Here is a 22,501-nt window from a genome sequence, read left to right on the forward strand (position 1 = left end):
CCATCAAAAGGAACAGAATTTACTTCCTTTGAACTAAACTAGACTCGGAACTACTCCACTCTTACCCACACGAACTCAGGAAAGATCTGACGAGGATCCCACGCCACCACAAGGTGCGCATGGACTTACAAAACAAGGGAAACAGGTGAAGGCAATTACTAATCAACGGGAGATGCATACGGATAAGAGAAACTGGGGACCAAGGAAACTATATGGAACAAAAATAAACCCTAAACATGGCAAGAGAACACAGTAAAAACACAGAAAAAACCCCAAACATCACTGACAGTGTGGAGGAGCACAATTATGAGTTTAATTTTAAGCAGCGCCAACAGCACATGCGTCAACTATTGTATCAGAATTGTTGTGATTTAGAAGCACGTCTCTCTGAAGAAAGGGGATGCAATGAAGAAGTGAGAAACGGTGCATTCTGGTCAGCATTAGGTTGGAGCAAAGGTTTTGTGCCACGTTGGTGCGAAACTCTGGAACTATGTAGTATTAGTTTGCTAGAACCAAACCAGACATTAATGGGTTAAAGTGAGACTTGATGATGGAGAAGCAGCTTGAGTTGTCCCTAGTTGCTCTACGTGAGTGTGAGTGAATGGCTTTTTGTCCTGTGTGTCTTTGTGTAACCCTGGGATGGACTGGCAACCTGCCCATTGTGTTCCCTACTTCTTGCCCAATGACCAATCAATGTGTTGTGTTGTTCAGCTATGTAAAATGTTTGTCAGGTGACAAACTGTAAAAATACTCAAGTTGGTATTTGCATGGTGCTGAATATGCACAAAGCGTTGCAGACCAAGGCTTGGCCGACACAACATGGAAATCTCACAGATCAAAACAGCAGCTTTAAACAATGTGGAACAAAACAGAGCTGCAGGATTTATCAGCAAATGAGTTTTATGGCAAATTTTACAGCCGCAACGATGTCAATGCAAATATGGTGCCAGTAAAAACATCCAGAGTCCCTTATAGCGTCACATTTCCCTAAAGCGAATTCTTGTTTGGTTTTTTTTCTGTCAGCTCAGCACATGCAATTTAATCAGACTAGTTCAGACTTCCTGCAGGAAAACAAATAACAAATTCATCTTCATGGCACAGAATCCCTTGCATTCCTTTGGAGGGAGGGTTAGTCTCAGCTGAGGTTTTCTTTTTCTTTCCATACAGAGCGCTTGTTTGCTTTGTTTTCCTTTTAGTTTCCAAGTGACATGCCGACACACCCACTTACAGGGTTCGTCATGAATGCAACATGGACACCAGGTGGAATTACCCAACGCACGGCGCCTGCAGGGAGAATTTGCAATGTGTCAAGTGGAAACTAAAACAGATGTTTTCATTGTGCTCTTTTTTTTTCTTTTTTTTTTTTTTTGCAAATTTTGAGGTAAAGTAGCTAAAAAAAACCCCAAAATAAACAATTCCCCCACAGCCAATTATTAAAGTTCAGTTAGGGTGTGGCAAAGTAAAGGTTGCTGTAGGTTCTTTGTAAGCCACGAGACAGGTTATATCATTTAGGTTGTACAAAAGTCAACCCTTAAAAAAAAAAAATAAATAGGAGAGTCTACCCGGCTCAAAATAGAACTGTCTGGAGATGGCAGAATTCTGCAATAAATATGATCCTATCTCTGCACCAAGCAGACACAGAAAGGAAGAAGATCAGACAGAGAGGAAAGATGAATGCTTTTCAACAAAGAGTATGCCATTCCCTCTGTTGGCCTCTAGAGAATGCTGATGCTCCATCCTTTTAATACTCTTTTCTTTTCTGTAAATCAGGAAGGGAGAAGGAGAAGGAGAAAGAGAAAGAAAGGCAAGTATTGTTAAGTAGATCAAAAATACAGAAAAAAAAATCTGATCTGGATGCTGAGGGATAAGAAAAAAACCAGAGTCCGCCTGGCATGCGAAACTGGTTGTCGTTAGTTACATAAGCACCAAAGATAGTGCGAGCCAATCAGAGATGGCCTCTTAAATGCACCTGATATCAAACGCAACAAAGCCTGTCCTGTGGCTTTAAAAGAGATGTGTTGTTTTTGCACTTGTTTTGTTTGTGTGGTTGAGATGAAACCTGAGCTCTGTTACTGGACCTGCAACCACCGCCATGTCTCTGCCACCCTACCCCTCGCTGCTGGTGTTTTGCAACATGTGGGTTGTTGCTTGCATGCACTTTTCATCATCATTGTGGCGCAGGTGTTAACTGCCTTTGCCAGGAAACGCGACCGGAAACACCCGTCTTAGATATAAGAGGTGTGATGTAAGATGTGATTTTGTTTTTGTCACTTCATGCCATCTTGGATGAATTTTGAACGTGAAACAAGCTGAAAATCATGTGAGAGAAAGCAGCGATTAAATAGTAATTAAATGCAGCTCTGTAGGAACTACTGAATGTGTTTAGATTTTATGGAACGGTTCCAAGAAGAAAGTTGTTGGAAGACATCCAGAAGTATTTTGCAGTTCTCCGTGAGCCACCTGAAGGACACAGGGAACATGTGGAAGAAGGTTTGCTGGACAGGTCACTGAACTCTTTTGACCTTTATACAAAAGCTCTGTATGACAGAAAGCTAAAAATACAATTTTGCTTGAACACTCCAAACCCCAGAATGAAGAAGTAGAAATAATTAAAGTCACAGTTGATGCTAACATGAACTGATCTAAACACAGGGCGAGCCTGGTTGAAAACCAGTTAGTGGCTAGCCTGGCTATTGCCTTCCTACACAATTCCAATCTCAATTCAGTATTTTGTCTGGGATTTCTCCCATTGACCTGGATTTGTCCTGTAAAATTTTAAAAGAGCCAATCAGCGAACAGAAGTGAACGAAGCCCTTCAGTCCATGTTGGCCGTGCCTCAAAATATTAAGCTAATGTTAACAGCCGACTCGTTCAGGTCGGCATTTCTGTTTTCACGGTGGATGATGTTTTGTTTACAACATGTGATTTCCAGTAAGCTTCATAGCGTCGAACTGGTGCATTCCATACGTCATGGCCAAACGTTAGTGATTGGGTGACATTTAAAACTTCAGCAGAGTCCACGCCTCCAACAAGCAACTGTTTCTGAACGTAAAGCTAATGTTCATATTTTTTGCAAAGAAAGTTGAGCCAAAATTTCAGTTTTCAGATGTGCTAAGCTGATAAATGTAGCAAAAGGTGCTTTTCCAAGGTCTGGCACATAAAATCCCAGTAAAGTACGTTGAAGTTTGTGCTTGCAAATGCAAAACAAGTTCATTGGATATAAATGCTTTTGCAAGGCACTGTGTGACCTATATCACTGTAAGATATAAAAGAGACAGAATCAATGAGGCCTCTCCTTGCTTTCATCCTTCTGTGTGGGTAGGTTCATTCATTCCTGATTCTAAATCAACAAAATAAATAAAATAAATGAACAACTCATGATGCTTTTTTGTACCTGATGTAAAAAAACATTTTTGAGGGGGAGTGATTTATTTTATTATTTTTCTGTTTCTGCTGGAGATATGATTCAGAACAGTTTTTATTAGAATATATCTGGAAGAAGCTGGAAAAAAAAAAGTAACAATACGCATGCTGCTCACCTCTGTGAATCAGCGGGGCAAATTCTAGCAGTAGCAATCTGAGAGAGAGTCTTTCTAAGCACGCTGGTTCACAATGTTCCTAAGGTTTGAAGAATGAGAGTGATGAAAATGCAACACCCACCAAGCAATGGAAGAATACATCATTGGAGAGTTTTTTTTCCCCTAAAAACATTTTCAAACAGAGAGAGCTTTTTGATAAGGCTTTCTCCAAAGTCTGCATAGAAGTGCATATGGAGGAGAACTGTGACCAAATAATCTAAAGGGAAGGGCAGACAACTCTTTCCTCTCCCCCGTACACTGCTTATGGTAAAAATTGTTTAGCGGTGCGTCTTGAGGCGGCGGATTACGAATAGTCTGCACAGCGTGTGCTCCCTGACAGATTTGCAGATGAATCTTGTTGCAGCAAAATGGAAAGGTTAAGTAGAATGACTGGTTGAACGTGCAGGCGTCCTCATATTGCAGAAACTAATGAGTGGCAAAGCCCTAATTAAAATGTGCGAAATAAAACAGTGGAGCAACTTAATTATCTTTCGGTAAATGAACCATGAAAACATTTTCCATCCTAAGACATGTAAGAGAAATAACGATGAAACTTTTGGCTGAGATGCCTTAAATCAGAATCTTTCCTGTTGCTGCTTTAATATTTTCCCATGTGCAGCATGAAGCTAGTTTTATATTGTACAGGGCAGAGCAGTGAATACTTTCAACAGATTTTCTTTATAAAACTGTTTTTTTGTTTTTTTTTTTACAAAATAAATAACAGTTTACTTCAACAACCTTCAAATTGTATATGTGCTTGAACTAAATTGAGTGTGACCCTCTTGGTGGCTGGGCTCTCCTATGGACCAAGCTCAAATTTACACTCCATGGGGCCTTTTCTTCTTATTATTATTTTGATTTGGAACTTGAATACCCACAAGTCCAATTATAGACAGAATCCTCCATAAGAGATTTCTCATCCCGAATAAGTCCAGGAAAAGATGATGAAATTTACGTCTCCTAAGATTCATGCTCAAGCAGACAGCAGAGAGGAATGGGAGAGGGGAATTCACATTCACCTTCAACTTAATAACAATTTAACTTGCCAATATGCTTATTTACATTCACTACAGACACATTAATTGGTTTTCGAAGCTTTTTCTGACTGCGTACGTATGAAAACATCAGTTCCATGAAAAAAAAAAAATCGTATTACTTAAGGTCTTCCTATGATTATTTTTGTACAAACCCCAAACAAATGTGAGGTTGTGCCAGCTCTTCAATAAGTGATAAACTTTACAAGCTTGGCACAACTTTTCTAACCACTTTCCTCTGTCAGTTCTTAACTTTACATCAAAAATTACAAATGGAAATTCATCAAACCTGTTCTACTTTATTACTTTCGACAGCTTTTCCATAACCCCCGCACCTTTTTGCCCTGGCAACAGTTTTTTTTATTATTTTTTTACCCAGAAACCCAGGCCATTACTGTCACAGTGTGGTAACTCCAGACACCATTGCTCCCACTTCTCTTCTAAGTCAGTAGGTAATGGTTCATCCCAACTCAGTCCCTTTTCCCACATCTCTTGGAACAGGCACTTTACTCGGACTGTAAAAGGAGTAAGAAATCCAATAGGGTCGAATATACGGGCTGATGTTCTTAGTACACTTCTTTTTGTATTTTCTCTGTCTTTCAAAATGTCCATTAACCCCTTTTGATCAAACACAAAATCATCGTGTTCCGGTCTCCAAACCAGTCCAAGTACTTTAAGCACATTTCCACTGGACTCTGTATCACCAGTGAGCTCTACTCCATTTTCTTTCCACATGGCTTTCAGATCAGGTGAGTTGGTAACCCATTTGCAGAGGTTCATGCTTGCCTGAGAGAGAATGTGCTTTGCTGCAGTTGTCATGTGAAGAGCATCCTGCACAGTAGGTGAGCTTGAAATAAAGTCATCTACATACATAGAGTCTCTGAGAGCCTGTACTGCCTTTGGCTGTTTTCTTTCAAATTGTTTGAGATGTTTTCTGATAGTGGCAGCAAGCAAGAATGGGCTGGGAGTTACTCCAAAAACAACTCTTTTCATCCTTAAGACACGCACCTCATTTTTCCAGTCCTTAGCTAAAGGTCTGTGCATCCACAAGAACCTGACAGCATCTCTGTCCTTTTCTGCTAGTGAGATTTGAAGAAAAGCCTTAGTTATATCAGCAGTAAATGCTATCTTGTGCAATCTGAACTTTATGAGCACATCTAGCAGGTTTGGGTTCAGGTTAGGTCCAGTGTACAGACAGTCGTTGAGGGATGGACTGTTTGCCTCATGTGAGGATGCATCAAATACCACTCTAAGTTTGGTTGTGGCCTTTTCTTCTCTTATTACAGCATGATGGGGCATATAATATTTCACAGTCTGTTGATTCATTTCTGGTTTTCCATCTGCAACCTCCTCACAGATACCATTTTGAAGATAGTCTTCTATTACATCGTTGTATCTGGCAAATAAATTTACATCAGTCTTCAGCTTTCTCGTTAGATTCTCAAAGCGTTTCTTCGCTACCCTGAAGTTGTCTGGAAGCTGGTCTTTGTCACATTGCCAGGGTAACTCAACTTGGTACCTTCCGTCTTCAAATGTTGTTGTTTGTTCAAAACGTTGCATAATTTCTGAGTCCTCTGGGCTTTCTGACTGTTTATTTACAATACCCAGGGACTCCACCTCCCAGAATGCATGCAACTGATTAGACAGCTGGGTGTCTTCGTTCAAACTAATGTGCATACACGTGGTGTCTGTAACACTGGAGGTAGTCACTGGTCCCTGTAAAGCCCATCCAAAGAGGGTTTCAACTGCCACTAATGAATCTGTAACCCTTTGGACCTTTCCAGTAACAGCCTGCCAGTAGTAATCTGCTCCAATTAACATCTGCAACTCTTGTTCATTAGCACCCTCTAGTGGAAAGTCTCCAAGCTGCAGTCCTCTTTTCTTAATCTCTGCTTGAATGGGCTCAGTTGGTACCTTTATTACAGCAGTGCACACCTCGGGGGTCTCTATAGCATCTATTTCGATTTTCCGTTCAGTGTTCCACACATTTTCAAGTTGAACTCTCACTATGTTGCGTTTTTCCACTACAGGACTGGTGGAACCAAAAACATGGAGGTTTAGTGTCTCTTGCCTCACAACTTGCAGTCCTAGGGCTCGGACAATGTCTCTGTGAACAAAACTACGCTGGCTACCTCCATCTAACAGACAGCGAGATATTTTTCTCTCCTTTGGTCCTACAGCCCATGCCTTAACCGTTTGGAGCAATACTGTGTTCTGAGTATTTGTCTTCACTTTGACTGAGCTGGTCAACGAAGACAACACAGCTTCTGCATTTCCACTATTACTTGTACTGTCGACTTCTGGTTTAGCTTCAGATTGTTCACAAACTGACAAGTGGTGTTTTCGATTGCACTGTCTGCACAAAATCTTCACTCTGCAGTATTTCGCAATATGTTTCGGGCCCAGGCAGACAAAACACCGTCCAAGTCTTTTCAGTTTCTCCCTGCGTGCACTTATTGTAAAACCAGGACAGTTCTCTGGTTTATGGTCATTACCGTCACAAAACACACAGGTTTGTGGCACGACGCTGGCTGTATGCAAAGCAGTCGCTGATGGAATGCTCCACTTTCTAGGTTGATCACAGGCATAGGATGGCTTACCCACATGCTTGTGTTGTGGGCTCGGGCTCTTCAATGTGTGGCCTGGTCTGGTCAGCAGAAGCGCCCGTTCTCTGCTTTGCACTTCATTTTGCAGAAACTGAATCAATTCTGGGACTTTCCATTCGTTAGTTGAGTTTTGTTGCCGTGTATAAGCAAGTGCTATGTCTTCTGGAATAAGCTGTAGCAACACTGGACATAGGAGACAGCCGTAAGTATCACTTTGCACTCCAAGAGACTCCAAGCTGCGTATCTGGATCTCACATTCATCATAAAGGTGCCTCAAAGCTGCAACATCAGATGATCTTCTCACAGGTGTCAAGTTCAGCAATTTAGACATATGAGCACTTATCACAATATCCTTCCTTCCAAAACGATTCTGGAGTAACTCTATTGCAGCATCATAGTTGACATCTGTCATTGTCAGTCCTGCAATAGTCCGAGCAGCTGCCCCACTTAGGTAAGATCTCAGGTAAGTGAACTTGTCCGTCTTACATAGTCCATCATTTCTGTGAATGGCTGATTCATACTGTGACCAGAATTCCTGCCATTGGCTTATTTCTCCATCATACTTGATTATCGTTAGTTTGGGCAGTTTAACCGTCTGTTTGGATTGTGATGAAAATGAGCCGTTGTTCACGTCACTCACATGCGCTCTTAGGGTGTCTGTAGCGGTCTCCTGCAATCCAATAACGTTGGTGGTGCGAACCTTCCAAATGAGAATCCGGTCCGTGTAATCCTGTGAGTTCGTTATCTCAGTGTCCAAGTCTTCAATTGACGTTTCATCTTCTATGCTCTTGTCCAAATCCAATAAAATTTCCTCCTTAGAAGATAAAACTGCCAGGAACTCACGCAGTCTATCCATATCGGGACTCTCTTTGCCCACCTCATCTTCTAGTCGAGTTAACAGCTTCGTCGTCGCTGTTCGGATAGTCGACCGTTTCCTCTTTAACCGCTCCAGTCCTTCCGTCATGTTGGCTGCTAAACTGAGCCTTAGCTTCACTTCGTTCAAAAAAATCAAAAAATTCTTATTCCCGGGTTTCGGCACCAAAATGTAGCGGAGTAAAGCTTCTTCTCAAACAAGTTCAGTATTTATTGAAGAGGAAAAAAAGGGCTTCAGCCGATAAAAACAGAACAACAGCAACAACAACTGCTCGTAACCAAGCAATAAAATCAACAAAGCAAGATAGTGACTAAACAGTAACAGATCCTTAAGCATTCTTCAAAATAAAAGACTTCCTCTATTCAAATAAATCATGTCTTACACTGAAATATATTTCACTTCGCCTTTGTAATTGTATACAATCATATTCAATATAATAATAATAATCATCATGTAAATTATGCTTAACATATAATTGTAATCAGTCACTTATCATGCAAATATACTGAACAACATAAGTGTAAAAAAGTCACAACAACAGTCCCTGTTGAGGCTTAGGTCATTCCCCTGAGTGATGAAGCTGATGACACTAAACTAAGCTCCCTCTCATTTCACTGTGTTGTAACAGCACCGTATCTCCACTGTCACTGTGGATGATGTCAGGATGTCCCCTGGAGGACGCTGACAAAATCATTCCCTTTCCTCTCTTTCTTGACACCAGAGTAAAGAAATGCTTTTTAAAATGTCAAGCAATGAAAAGGGTATCTTCAGAAACATAACTCTTTACTCAAAATCCTCGTGTTTAACCAACAGTTTGACTTTGTGTTAGGGATTTTTTGGTATTATCATTTTGTTATTACTTTAGTTCATATTCAGTCTAATGTTAATCAGTATTATTGTGATTTTCAGTTTAAAGTGTTCTCTTTCTTATGTGTGTATGAACTGACCTGGAGGTCACGACTGTCTGTTCATCTTCATGTGAAACAGTTAACTCTGTGTTTCTCAGACCTTAAATTCTTATCAACCAAAATAACTCCTAACTTAGGAAGTGCCTGTGTGCAGTCGTATTTTGCCTTGTTGACAGTTTGACCAAGATTTGAACCGGGCTCAGACCGTAGATCAGATATCACACCTGGAACTGGGTTGCTAGTTGTTTGGGTTAGAAGTTTTACGACCTCTGTTGTTTTTCCTGACTGCCCCCTTGGCTGTTTTTCTTTGACAATAAAACAGGGGCTCACGCGGAAGCAGACCAGAATGCTCTGTGAACGGCTCGGAGGAGCAGTTGGCGGAGTCTTCTCCTTTTGCAAAAGCCTAGTCATAAAATTCATATACGTTGTCTGTGGTTCTTTTATGTAGGTTCGAGAAAAATACCCATCACTTTGCATACAAAAGAAATAGAAAACAGATAAAGAAATGGGGAGAAATTGTCTCCTTTCTATTCCAGCATCTCATCTAAATAAATTTGATTTTTAGCTTGACAATCCTTAAGTCTTAAGGTCTTTTGTTCAACAGTTTATTGAGGAATAGTTATCTGTTCATATTGCAATAATGCTGTTTTGATTATTTTTAATGTACCACATTTGGTATAACACACTAACTTGGCATTCGAAGCAGTAGTTGCTAGTGGCAATGCTTGGCTTCTGAAGTGGTGTTCTATTTCATCATGAAAAATTTCAACTAATGGCCTGTTTTTTGGGTGACCCTATTAACGTTAGTCACCTGAGCTTAAGCCCTAAATTGATATAAATGAATGGCTTTTTGTGGAGTTTGTTGCACTCCACAGCTACTAATGTAACCGTCTCTTCTATCTCAAACCTTTTAAATGTTTTATCTACGTACGAGTGAAAACTTAATCTCTAATACTCCCATCAGCTGTGCGTTTCTGGCTTTTGTTTCAACATAGCTCTCTCGCATCAAGTTTCAATGCATTCCACGCAGCTATACGCAACATAAACACTAGATAAATTAGATTAACATGACAAGTTTAACTAGTCTCACACTGCCCAATGCCGGCGCCTTACTCACCTCTCGGTGCAGAATGCTTGAAAATGAAAGTAAAACTTATGGTTCCACTTTGAGTCTAATTCAGCTAATGATGATGTTGTTAAACCTTGCAGAACAGTCATTGTGCGCCAGAAGCTACAGAAATTCTACCTTAGACCCACAGAAAGTACTTTTCAGAATACAACCAACACCTTAAGGAAAACTATTGTAATCTTAGATTGTGTAACACCGTTCCTTGTTTTGCCACAAATGTTCCAAGATTTTAAAACACATTTTACACTGATCCAAAAATAATTCCTCCTCATATCATTTTGGAAACACCAGTGTTGCAGTATAAATTTTTATTATGCATACTGGTGACATAAATTTGTATACATCTTACTCAAATTAACAATATTTATTCATTTTTAGCCATTTGACACCCAACAACACACAAAGTATTTGATTCTATATTTGCTTATAATTTTTGGTCTTTAGAGTAAATATGTCTGATTGGTCCAAAGTGGTCAGAAATTGTTAATACAAGTCTAGCCCTCCTTGCTGTGTGAGCCATTTCAAACATTCAGCATGCTAAGGTGAGTGGCTCTTCATCAATGCATACAAGCCATCTGCAAGTAACATTATCGAGTTATTGCCATAATGACCCAATGTGCATTTTGTTTGGACCACACAACATCTCAGTTTTTTTTATTAGCTGAGGTTTTTGCTTTGTATTTGTTTTCACTCTGTAACACCAGGAATGTTTTCAGGTATACTTTCTCATAAATGGAGAACTGCAACCGAAGAACACAGTGACAGGTGCATTGAGTGGGTGGGATGTGGATGGGAAATACACTGAGTGCAAAAAGAATAGTGTTCACACAGATTTTACTTTCAGCAAATCCTCTTGAAGGTTCACACACTCTTATCCAGAAATTATCAGGATATTCAGAAGAAATTGGAAAAGCTCAACAGGAAGTTAACATTTGGTTTTTTTTTGTTTTTTTAAATATACATTGCCATACATGTCTCATGCAGCCACAACAGAACATTTCTTGAAAATGCGTGCTTCAGAGCAACAGTAAGCACATGGGAATGCACAAATAGATCTTAGTCATTCCAAAAAACTAAAATGCAACTTTAACAACACTGAGAAATCCTTTAGGATTGAAATATATACCAAGCCCCACTGTTTAAATGTGATCTTTTCAGCTGGGTCACACTAACTACATGTTAAAGACCCTGTTTTTAAAGCGAAGAAGTGAAGAAAAGACGTTTTAACCAACAAAGATGTTTAGTTTGTTGCGGTAGCTAATTTTCATTTAACTTAACAAGCCCTGTTAAATTTAGCTTTTTATTTACAGCTTTCCTGGTTTTTCTGAATGCTTTTTCTGATTGCTTTGCAACCCGATCTAACTGATATCTGCAAAATACTTTATTTAAGACGCAGTGTGTGAGTGATTAGTTGAGGAAAACAACGATTTATTGTGCCATGTACAGCCCATTAACTTTTCTTCCATTCTGAGCTGGCAACAATTGGTATTCCAGAAAGTACAGGCACCTCTGTGTATGTGGGTTAGGCGGTGATTGTTGTGTTTGAGGGATCGGTGTGGTGCATGTTAAACTCCCCACACATTGTTTATTATGTCTGCCAGAGCATAAAATCTGACTTTGTGTATTTACGCCACGATGTGATGTGTATAATATGCTCATAATTGAAGATTGATTAATTGGAGGTTCGCGGTTTAATTGGGAAACAAATTAATTGAAGACTAATTGTGGTTACTGGTAAAAAAAATTTAACTCTTTTTCTTTGTTTAGTTTTCATTATTACTGTTATGAGTTTGGATGAGTGGGGGGGGGAGGAACAAATTTGCATGCCAATTATCATGTAACCTCTTATTTTATAAATAATGCATGGTGTTATTTATAAATTATCTTTAATTATCACGGCGACAAAGTGAGGCTTTGAGTTTGTTCCTGCATGGCAATGAAGTTTAGGATGATGCTAAGCGATGGCGCCGCATGCACAACAAGTGCTATTGTGGGGAGATTTTCGGCAGATTGGTTCCCCGTCCTTCGGGGCTCTCTCGCAATCTATGGAGCAATTCACAACAGGATTAATCATTGCTTCACAAACATCCATTTAATCTCATCATACACAATGATGCTGGACAATTGACGTCTGCCTTGACTGTGTAATTCTTCCAATACCTACGCAGTCAGATGGCACTTCCATTTTATTGCGGCTCAGAAAATGTAATACTTGATTTAAATGAGTTAGTGTTTCAGTGCATTTCATGTAAGGTCTAAGCATGGTATAGCTGAACTGTAGGAAAGTTATACATTGTCTTCAGGATTTCAAATGCAAACCGTTTGAGTCACTACAGGGTCGATATCTGGGGCTTGTTGAGGCGTTCTTGGACCATAAGGAATTTATAAGTTCAGTTTATCTGTATTGCAAAAAAAATTCACAAGAAACAAAAATTTATCGTAGGGCACGTTGCAAGTCAAACAGATTTAATTTATATTGAAAAATTTATAGCCAAATGAGTCTAGTCATATATATCACATGGGTCAAACTTAAGGCAAGTGGTCCAAAACTGGCCCGCCGTAGTTCTTTATGTGGCCCAAATTACATCAATAAGCCCCCCCAATTTTTCACAAATATGCAAAATTCACACAAAATCAACACATCCCCACATTTTTTTCTGATTCTTACTGCTGATTTTTTCGCAAAATTGGCCAAAAAACAAAAAAAACAAAACAAAACTGGATTTCAGTGACTATTGCCCTCAGCCTGACTGCATGTCAAGTTACAGTCTGATTTATATGACGAGTAATAAATAGTCACATTTAACGTCAGACATTAGCACAAATATCGTAAAACTTTCTTACAGATATTTCTAAATTGGCATCACAAAATCTGTGATTTTGATTGTAAACAAGCACAAAAATAATCACGAAATCCTGGATGGACTGATCAGCGTGAAAAGATTTAATTTTAAGAAACACTTATTGAATGCTGAAACAAACAACTATTTATTGATATTTTAACAGTTTAATAGTTTTATTGATGCATTTTGGCACAACTGGCCCTTTAAGAACATTGAGGTTTTTGATAGGGCCCAAAATGAAAATAAGTTTGACGCCCCTGATATAGATTCAAATACAGACATTCCGGTTTGGTCCAGTTCAGTCTAGAAAGGGGAGATGGAAACGTAATCAAAAGGGGAAGTAATTATTCAATTTTGTAAATAATTGCGAAAACCAAAACAATAGGAACCGCTTGGTGACATTGCCAAGGATGTAGGATTGATGGCAAACAAAACTTCTAGCCTTAGCTAGAAGCCTCTTAAAGCCTGTGGGATTGAATGTGTTACAGTCTGATAAAATCCAAGTTACGTTTTTGGTCCCCAATACTAAAAGCTGTGTTTGGCACAGAAATGGCAATGTGAATCAACCAAAGAACACCTTACCCATAGTGATGCACTATGGGACCAGAATAACTTGGACGATAACCCTGTGGGTTGGAGTTAAGTTTTTTTTTTTTTTGTCAAGGTGAAGAAAATTATGCATATTTTCAGATTTTAGAGATTTTAACCTTCCTACTAGAATGTAGATATAAAAGAAGTATTATTATTTTTTAGCAGGAAAGTCAGTCTAATCATACATCGGTCAAAATCAATAAAAGTTTGGCATCAAATAAGGAACAATCGAAGCTTTTGGAATAGCAGAGCCAAGACTTCAGAACTGAATCTGACAGAAAATCTATGGGATCCACTAGAGAGGGCTGTGGAAAGAGATGTCCTCGCAATCTGGGAGGGTAGGTGGGAACTTGGCATGGTGGCCAACATCTAACAAAACTAAAATGCTGTTTTTGAACTGAAAGGAGCAACAACAGAGGATTCAATGTTGTGGCAAACGTATTCAACCTGGTTACTACAGCTTTTTAAAATTTGGTTTCTTCTCCACTTTTCCTCTTTTTAAATTTGATTTTCATTTGAATTGTGCAATGAATGTTACATTGTGGTGAAAGAACTTGTAAATGTTTTTCTTTGTTAAAAAGAAAAACACATCTTGACAGAACGCGTCAACCTTTGGCAACCAATGTGTGTTGCACTGAAGGATTCCTGAAAAAAGTCAAAATTCTCTTTTGTGGCTGCAGTCTTCAAGACCGGCTGTTTCTATTTATGTTTTCATTTATGGAAGGCATGCTGGATCTAAAGCCAATTTTTTGTTTTTTTCCCCAGTATGGACTTCACTGCTGCATCTGAAATATCCCACTAATTCACAAAACACAGCTTGTGAACTCAGATTATACACTTTTGTAATTGAACAAGTGATTTCTTATGCGTTTTAATTTGAAGTGCTTTGTTTATAATAACACTATGGCAACAAAAACTGATAGTTATGGGTGTTTTTTACTCTGCTTGACTCGAAAATGCAAGAACATTGTGCAATTCAGTGCTATATGTATGCACAACACTTTGAGCTGGATCCTGTCAATCAGAGCAACACTTTCTACTGGTAATTGCCATGGTAATCAGAATGACATGCTCGGCAGAGTTAGGTGATTACATCTACATGAAATTGTACGTGCAAAGACGTACGTTCATGTGAACGAGCTAGGCCTCGGCACCGAGGAATGAAAATGAAACAGACTGACCTGCGTGGAACAGAACTGCGCTAAAAGACTGCCGTGTGCGTGTGAGGGAGGAGGATGAAAGAGAGAATTCCCATTGAGCTCGGCCGTCGAGTGAAATCAGAAGCGCCACACGTGATCCACATTCACAGCTCACGGGAGCAACATTCAAAGGGCTATTAAAGTACAGGGGGCTTCCAGTCACGAGCTTGACCTTTTCAATATGTGTAATGGAGATGAGTGCAAACAAAAAGAAAATGGTTTTAAAGAAAAAGATTGTCATCCATCACCGATGTAAATCGCTTTGATGCTTAGACAAATGTGGATTCCTTTAACGGAGCGAAGACATGGAGACTATTCTAAGTATGTGCTACATAAGGAACATGTGCAATGTAAGTGTAATAAGAGAAAGAAAGAACTATGAACAAAGACATATGGATCTTAAATATGGAGGAGAGGACTTATAAAAGAAAAAGCATCCCCACAGAATGATACTATGTTTCACAATGGAACATGGTAGTTCACAAAGCGAGCAATCGTGATATTAATAAAAAAGTATTAGTTTAGATTATTTCACCTAGAACAAGACATTTTTCCATACTTTCAGTGAAATAATCTTATATTGGAGCGGGTACTTTTTAAATCAACATTAAGGAATTATTAACTTCAAAGAAGCTCCTACACCTTCCTCAAACGTGACCTGTAAGTTAGTTTTGTCTCATTTAAAATATATTAACGTATTTGCACTAAAAACTATACAAAAATGCTTGGAAAGATGTTGTGTTTTTGTAGTGTAGGCTAAATAGTTGAATTTCATCTCACCTGATCAGAGAACCTTCTTCTGGATATTTGCTGTATCTTTAAACGAGGCTTATATTTACTTTCTTACAATAATTTTCACAATCCTATTGCTGGTTTCTTTGATCAATCGTCTCGTTAACCAGACTTTCAGCTAAGGTGAACCGCCACTTCCTGGTATGTTTGTAGTTGTGCCTTATTTTAGCCATTTTACAATGATAAACTAAGCAATGCTACTAGTTTAAGATTTTCTTCTCATGCCGGTGCACAACTACCTTATATTTAATGATTAAGAACGCAGACGTGACAATGCCAGCTTGTAAATTAGACTCTCTTTGTAACACTGCTCTCCCTTGCGGTCAGATAGCTACATGAAATAAGGCTGCAATCTTAACGGAGGTGTGTAAGTAAGCACAGCTTTGACACACCGTTTAGTCAATACGAGACAAGCTTGTTGCTTTCTGCAGTACAGGAATACAATTTAACACATCACTTGGCCCAAGAACATAATGCGGCGTTAATGAGTCATGCTGATTTTATGTATTTCCACGATGCCCTGTCTAAATATACTAGAGATGAACCAGCACAGTTTACAAACACATTCCAAACATGTTGCCAGTCAGGTAAAACCACTCTCTGCCAACCGCTGATGACAACTTCACACAGTTCTTTACTGTTCTAGCATTAGAAGATTAACTGTGGTGTGTGTTTGCTGGAAATGTGCGCCTTTACATTTTATCGGAAGTCCTGGAACATCTAGGAGAAACAGCTTGGTTGACTTCTTGTTAAGATGACTGACTAGATAACACAGCACCAATGTATTTAAAATTGCCAAAGCAAGTGGCAACATATCAAAAATATGAGCTCAACGTAGTAAAACAATACCAGGGTGGAATGGAAACACTGTTCCAACTGTACCCCAAAACATGTACAACACGAACAAGCAGTGATACACATATTTATTTTGCAAAATGGAATTAAGAAAAGCATTCCAGGTTGAAATACAAGAAGATTAAATATTATATCCTCCTTTTTGGGGAGTTGCAGGTTTAGGCGGACATATAGCTAAAGCGTCAACTGTTTTGGAGCTGCTTAGCGTAAAATCTAGTTCAAAATACAAAAGTCTTGGAGATCAAACCTACCTTGAAACATTCTACAGCAAAGAGAGACTCTCGTAAACACAGTGGGAAGATTTATGAAACCTTTATCCTATTGGTCAAAAGGCACAAACAGACTGGTTTTCTTGACGATTGAGAGGACTTGTAAATCTTGATCTGTTAGCGCTAATGTAGTCGATGACTTGCGTAAATTTTGGTATGAAAAACAATAATATTGTCTTGATCAAAACCTGGAGTACTGTAATGAACTACTTGGATACTGTTTGGTATGGTTTAGCATTTAGCACAATACCCAGTTGACAAAACTACACAAATAGCATTCTTATAAAAGTAAAAACCCAACAGCACTTGGTTGTTTTTCACTCAAATCTAGTTTTCAGACTTTCTAATAAAATCTGACTTTTCCTTATAGTTTTTTCTTCCTGAATGGCCTCTGTTCAGTGGACAAAACCTAATCTCTTTCAGTTGAATTTAACTCCTTGTGGTTACAAAATCGGAGAGACTATCTATATCTTAGAGCATTTTCTGTATGTGTAGAGTTTTTGAACAGATTTAACATTTTTTTACTCCTGTATTATTTTTTTAATAAGTTAAAGAGCCCAATATGATAAAAAAACATTACTTATTTGCCTTGCTGTCAGAATCCAGACACTAGTGCTAGTGTTGAGAGAGTAACAACGGGCAAAATGACCTGCTATAGGCTCTTAGAGACCCATCTGTTTTATTCTGCGACCAAGGAGTGCTCTCTCTCCCTCTTTTTTTATCCATTTTTTTTATGCAAGTCCACCACATTATTCTTAATTGCCTCTGTGTGCCATTAGTGTTTCTTGTGCCTACAGCACCTTATGAAACAGCTGAAAGCTAAGTGAACTGAGGCGTATTCGTTCTAACAGGTACAGGCACTTTCTGATACACTTTCATCCATCTCAAAAAGTGATTGCTGAGGATGGGAGAGGTGAAGAAAATAAGTGTCTTGTCTCTCTTCCAACTTCTTTCCGGGCAAACAATCAATGATGGTCGCACAACAATTGAATTACACTCATTTGCTGTTTTCCGGCTCGGCTTTGATGCCGTCTACTTCCAAATGAGACTTGATGGGACATGGGGGGAGAATTAAATTAACTTAAGACACAGGGAGAGAATGGTACCTGGCAGTGTTGGTTATTCGATAAACTGCCTTTTATTCACTTCCACCTTTCCCCTCACATTTCCTTTCAAACTCGCTCGACTTCGGCATGAAATTACTCGCTATTTAGTGGGAAGATGCATAAAAAAATGCATAAAGCAATCCGCGTGTTCAAATTCATGCTGCTTTCTTAATTCTTTCTCATTGCTTTCTCTTTGTTGCTTGAAAATAGCCTTGACTTGGTAAGTAATTTTTTTTGTATATACACTCCTGATCAAAATCTTAAGACCAATCAAAAAATTGCAAGAATTATTGCACTATTGGATCTTAAGAAGGTTCTAAGTAGGGCTTCACAATGTTAAAGCAAGAAATCAGTGCAAGAGGCAAAAACTTTTGAGTGGGGAATTTTCGGAAAACTGCATTTACACTCAAACATAATTTTTTCAGCTGATCAAAAGTTTAAGACCCTAGTCTTTAAAAGCCAAAAGCTGTGCAAAAATCTGGATTCCATGTCATTTTCTGTCAAGTCTTTACACTGTCAAGACCTCCTGATGGGAAAATCAAAAAAGCTCACTGACTTTGAATATGGTAGGATTGTTGAGCTGCATAAGCAAGGCCTCTCACAACGTGCCATCGCTGCTGAGGTTGGACGCAGTAAGACAGTCATTTTGCATTTTTTAAATGATCCTGAGGGTTATGGAACAAAAAAGTCAAGTGGTAGACCCCAAAATGTTTCACCAGCTCTGAGCCGCAGGATCTGATTGGCTGTCTGTCAAGACACGGACGATCCTCTACCCAAATTGAGGTCATTACTGGTGCTGACTGCAGCCCAATAACCATCAGATGGCATCTGCGAGAAGGGCTTCAGAAACAAAAAACCTCTTCAAAGCCCACGTCTTCGTCAATGCCACAAAACTGCACAAAACCCTTGGACTTTGCAAGGGTGCACCAAACATGGGACATTGAAAGGTGGAAGAAAGTTGTCTTCTCTGATGAGAAAAAATTTAACCTTGATGGTCCTGAAGGCTTCCAACGTTACTGGCATGACAAGGAGATCCCAGCTGAGATGTTTTCTACATGGCACAGTGGTGGGGGCACCATCATGATTTGGGGTGCGTTTTCCTTCAATGGAACAATGGAGCTTCAGATTGTGCAGGGGCGTCAAACAGCAGCTGGATATGTGGAGATGTTGCAGTGGGCATCCCTCATGACTGAGGGCCCTTGTCTGTGTGGTAATGATTGGGTTTTTCAACAGGACAATGCTGCAGTTCACAATGCCCGCCTGACAAATGAGTTCTTCCAAGAGAATAACATCACTCTTGTGGACCATCCTGCATGTTCCCCGGATCCAAACCCAATTGAGAACATTTGGGGATGGATGGCAAGGGAAGTTTACAAAAATGGACATCAGTTCCAGACAGTGGATGTCCTTCGTGAAGCCATCTTCAACACTTGGAGCAGCGTTCCCACTAGCCTCCTGGAAACACTGGCATCAAGCATGCCTAAACAATTGTTTGAAGTCATCAACAAGAATAGTGGAGCTACTCATTAATGAGTCCTTTTTTTTGACACTTTGTTTCTGTTTTGGTTTTTTTTTTTTTTGGATTTTTTGAGCTATGGTCTTAAACTTTTGATCAGCTGAAAAAATCATGTTTGAGTGTAAATGCAGTTTTCAATTAATTCCCCGCTCAAAATTTTTGTCTCTTAGTCTTACGCTGATTTCTTCTTTTAACATTGTGAAGCTCTACTTAGAACCTTCTTAAGATCCAATAGTGCAAAATGCAAATTCTTGGAATTTTTTTGACTGGTCTTAAGATTTTGATCAGGAGTGTAGGTATTTCATCAATTCTTGCTTGTTCTTTGTGCTGTTGGTAGAAATCTTTGTTCCAACAATTTAATTTGATAAAGTAATTGTGTGACATTTTTCAAACAGGCAAAATTCTCAGATGATTTTAAAAATAAAAACAAAAAAACTGGAGCATCAATCGCTTGCATACGATTCGATTTAATCCAGCTGAAATTCGATACACTTGGCAAAAGAGCGTGGACACCGACAAAACGTGAGTATCGGTATTTACCAAAGAGTACCATTGCTTCTAAATATTCTTACTTAAGTATTAACATATTTAGAGTAACTTCTAGCTATATTTCTTATTCTTTTTTTTCTTTTTTGCTTTAACAGCCTAACAGGTGATTTGCTTGTCGGCTTTGTTTTGGACGTGGCTCTAAGCAGCGGTGGTCACCGTCTGAATGTAGAATACCTAAGGTCCTTACAAAGTCATGGAGATAGCTGTGACTGTAATTGAAATGTATTAGCGTGTGCGTGCCTCACGTGTTCCCATTTGTGCGGCGCGTGTTGTGTGTACACACGCAGTTTATCCTCTCGTCTTTAATGGGCGGTGTGAGCAGCTCCTTCTTTGCTCGCTCCAGTCTGTTCAGGTAATGAAGATCAATGAGAGGAAAGGTGGAGGCCGGTCGAGATCCAGGTACCGTCTCCCTGTTTCAGGCCAACGCTCTATCGATCCGGCTGTTCTCCACTCTGCCAGCATCTGATAAAGGGCCTCTGGATCTAGCGCGCGCTTAAAACGCGCACTCTCGCGCCGAGAGTTACTCATGTGTGCACGGGCGAATAAAAACACCAGGTTGTGAGACTTGCACCCTAATTCCGTGGAAGGAGTTCAGCCTCCCTCACATTTTTACAGTTTACTGCACTGTCTGAAGCACCTCAAGGAAAATGTAGAGCTCACATTTCATCATTGTCAAATAATGCCGGCTAACTATAGCTATTTTTCTCGCTGCAAATTGCCTTGTGGTGGTGCATGCCTTCAAGTACTCTTTGCAACCGCCTACTTCAGAATATGGAAGATTGAAACAGAAATATATCTTGCATTCGAGAGATGTTTTTTGTTGCCAGTAACAAATGAGGTTATCTTGCGGTTATGAGTAGGTAATTTCCAAAGCTCGTATAATACTCAAGTTGTGTCCTGTGCCATACAAAGGGCCGGTCATACAGATAACTTTGCTTTTCAAGTAAACAATGGCTAGTTTTACAGTTTTTCCTTTCCATGAATTCTACACCGTAAACTATAATTTGTCTCCACGCTAATTTAGAGACAAATTATAGTAATTATAGTGTGTTTGCATGGAGGATTTTATTTATTTTATTTTATTTATTTTTTGTCTTTTTGGGAGTTTGTGTCATGACCAGGCTTTTAAACAAAAGCAAAAAATAAACAGACTGGTTTGAAAAGTCAACCGAAACTCAGATCCGCCTTGCTATGTGCTGAAAAGTGTCACCCGCCCCTCCCAGAGCTTTATTACAAATTAGATAATTGAAGGAAGATTAGATAGGTGTTTCTTCCAGACAAAATAGCTTTCCTCTCCCTGCATTGGAGCTTCCCATGCAACTAACAGTCTTACTGAATGCCAAATCTTGGCTTGCTACCGCTCTCCCATTTAAATGAACCAGTGGATGCGTTCTGCAGTTCCTGGTTTTCTGCCAGATCCCTTTGATGAGCGAGGTGAGGTCTTCTCACAGTGGCTGTGAGAAGACCGAGTCTTCTGAGTCAAGCAGTGATGCAGCACATGCACACCAAAAAAATTAAATGCTTCACTGATGCCAAACTTGCTTTGGTTGCATTGACCTAATTTGCAATGATATGACAAAGCAGAGCAGACTCTTTTTTCCACACAGTGTTGGCTTCGTATTTCTATCTCTTTTGGGTGTTTTTGTTTGCGTGATATACCAGTAATTATGTAGGGCAGACTTTGGCTCTGGGCAGATGCTTGCCTTAGCCACCCTGTGTTTGCATCTGCTCTCGCCAGAAAGTATTTCGCCGTTATACTGGACATTTCACTTTTCTCTGTGCTTTTTTTGAGGCAGGGGGGGAAAAAAAACAAGGCAAGGAAGTCTGAGACTTATGGGCTTTCTAATAGAGTCCATAAAGGTGTCATTTGGTGCCTTACTCTTGTCTGATTACATTTCTTCTCTCAAGTTAAGCCCCTATTTTCAGGGTTCACTAACTTGTAAAAAAATACATCCCATCTTTTAAGTACTCTGCTTATTTTGAAATGTACAAAAAAACACAAAAGTGGAGGAATGAACACGACTGATTAACAGTTGGAAGGAATAAAGAAAAGAAAGAAAGTACAAGAGGAAACAGACAAGTAAGAAAGGACAGAATGGACGGAATAAAAGGATACAACGGATGACAAAAGAAAGGAAAGACATAATGGGCGGCAAAAGAAAGGAAAGGCACAAAAAGCTCATAGAAAGGAAAGATACAACAACAAAGACACAGCAGACAGCAAAAAGGAAATATACAACTGAAGGCAAAAGAAAAGGAAGGACACAAATATTAGAAAAAACCCACTGAAATCAAATTGAAGACTTTCCCATCAGCATATAATCCCAGCATTCTACCTATGCGTTACTTAGCATGTCAGCTCAGGAAGTGAGCTAGGTGGCGCTCTCGTCTGTACAGGGCTAAGGACGGTGGACGGAAAGACGGGAAATGCCGGTTGCACATTACGAAAGAGGTGAATCGCATTAACGCATTATCCGTATGGCATTTTTTCTAAGGGTGCCTGATTTTCCCATCAATGCCCAACCTACTTAGTGATGAGAGACCGCATGTCACATTCACTTCAGCATGCGAGGGGAAGAAATCCCAGAGGAAGCAATCAGACATACTCCATGCGCGTCTCCATTTAGTTGTTTGAAAGCGCGCACGCGCACT

The sequence above is a fragment of the Poecilia mexicana genome, unplaced genomic scaffold (assembly GCF_051168715.1).
Source record: "Poecilia mexicana isolate PSO_F unplaced genomic scaffold, ASM5116871v1 scaffold_11, whole genome shotgun sequence".
Taxonomy (NCBI): Eukaryota; Metazoa; Chordata; class Actinopteri; order Cyprinodontiformes; family Poeciliidae; genus Poecilia; species Poecilia mexicana.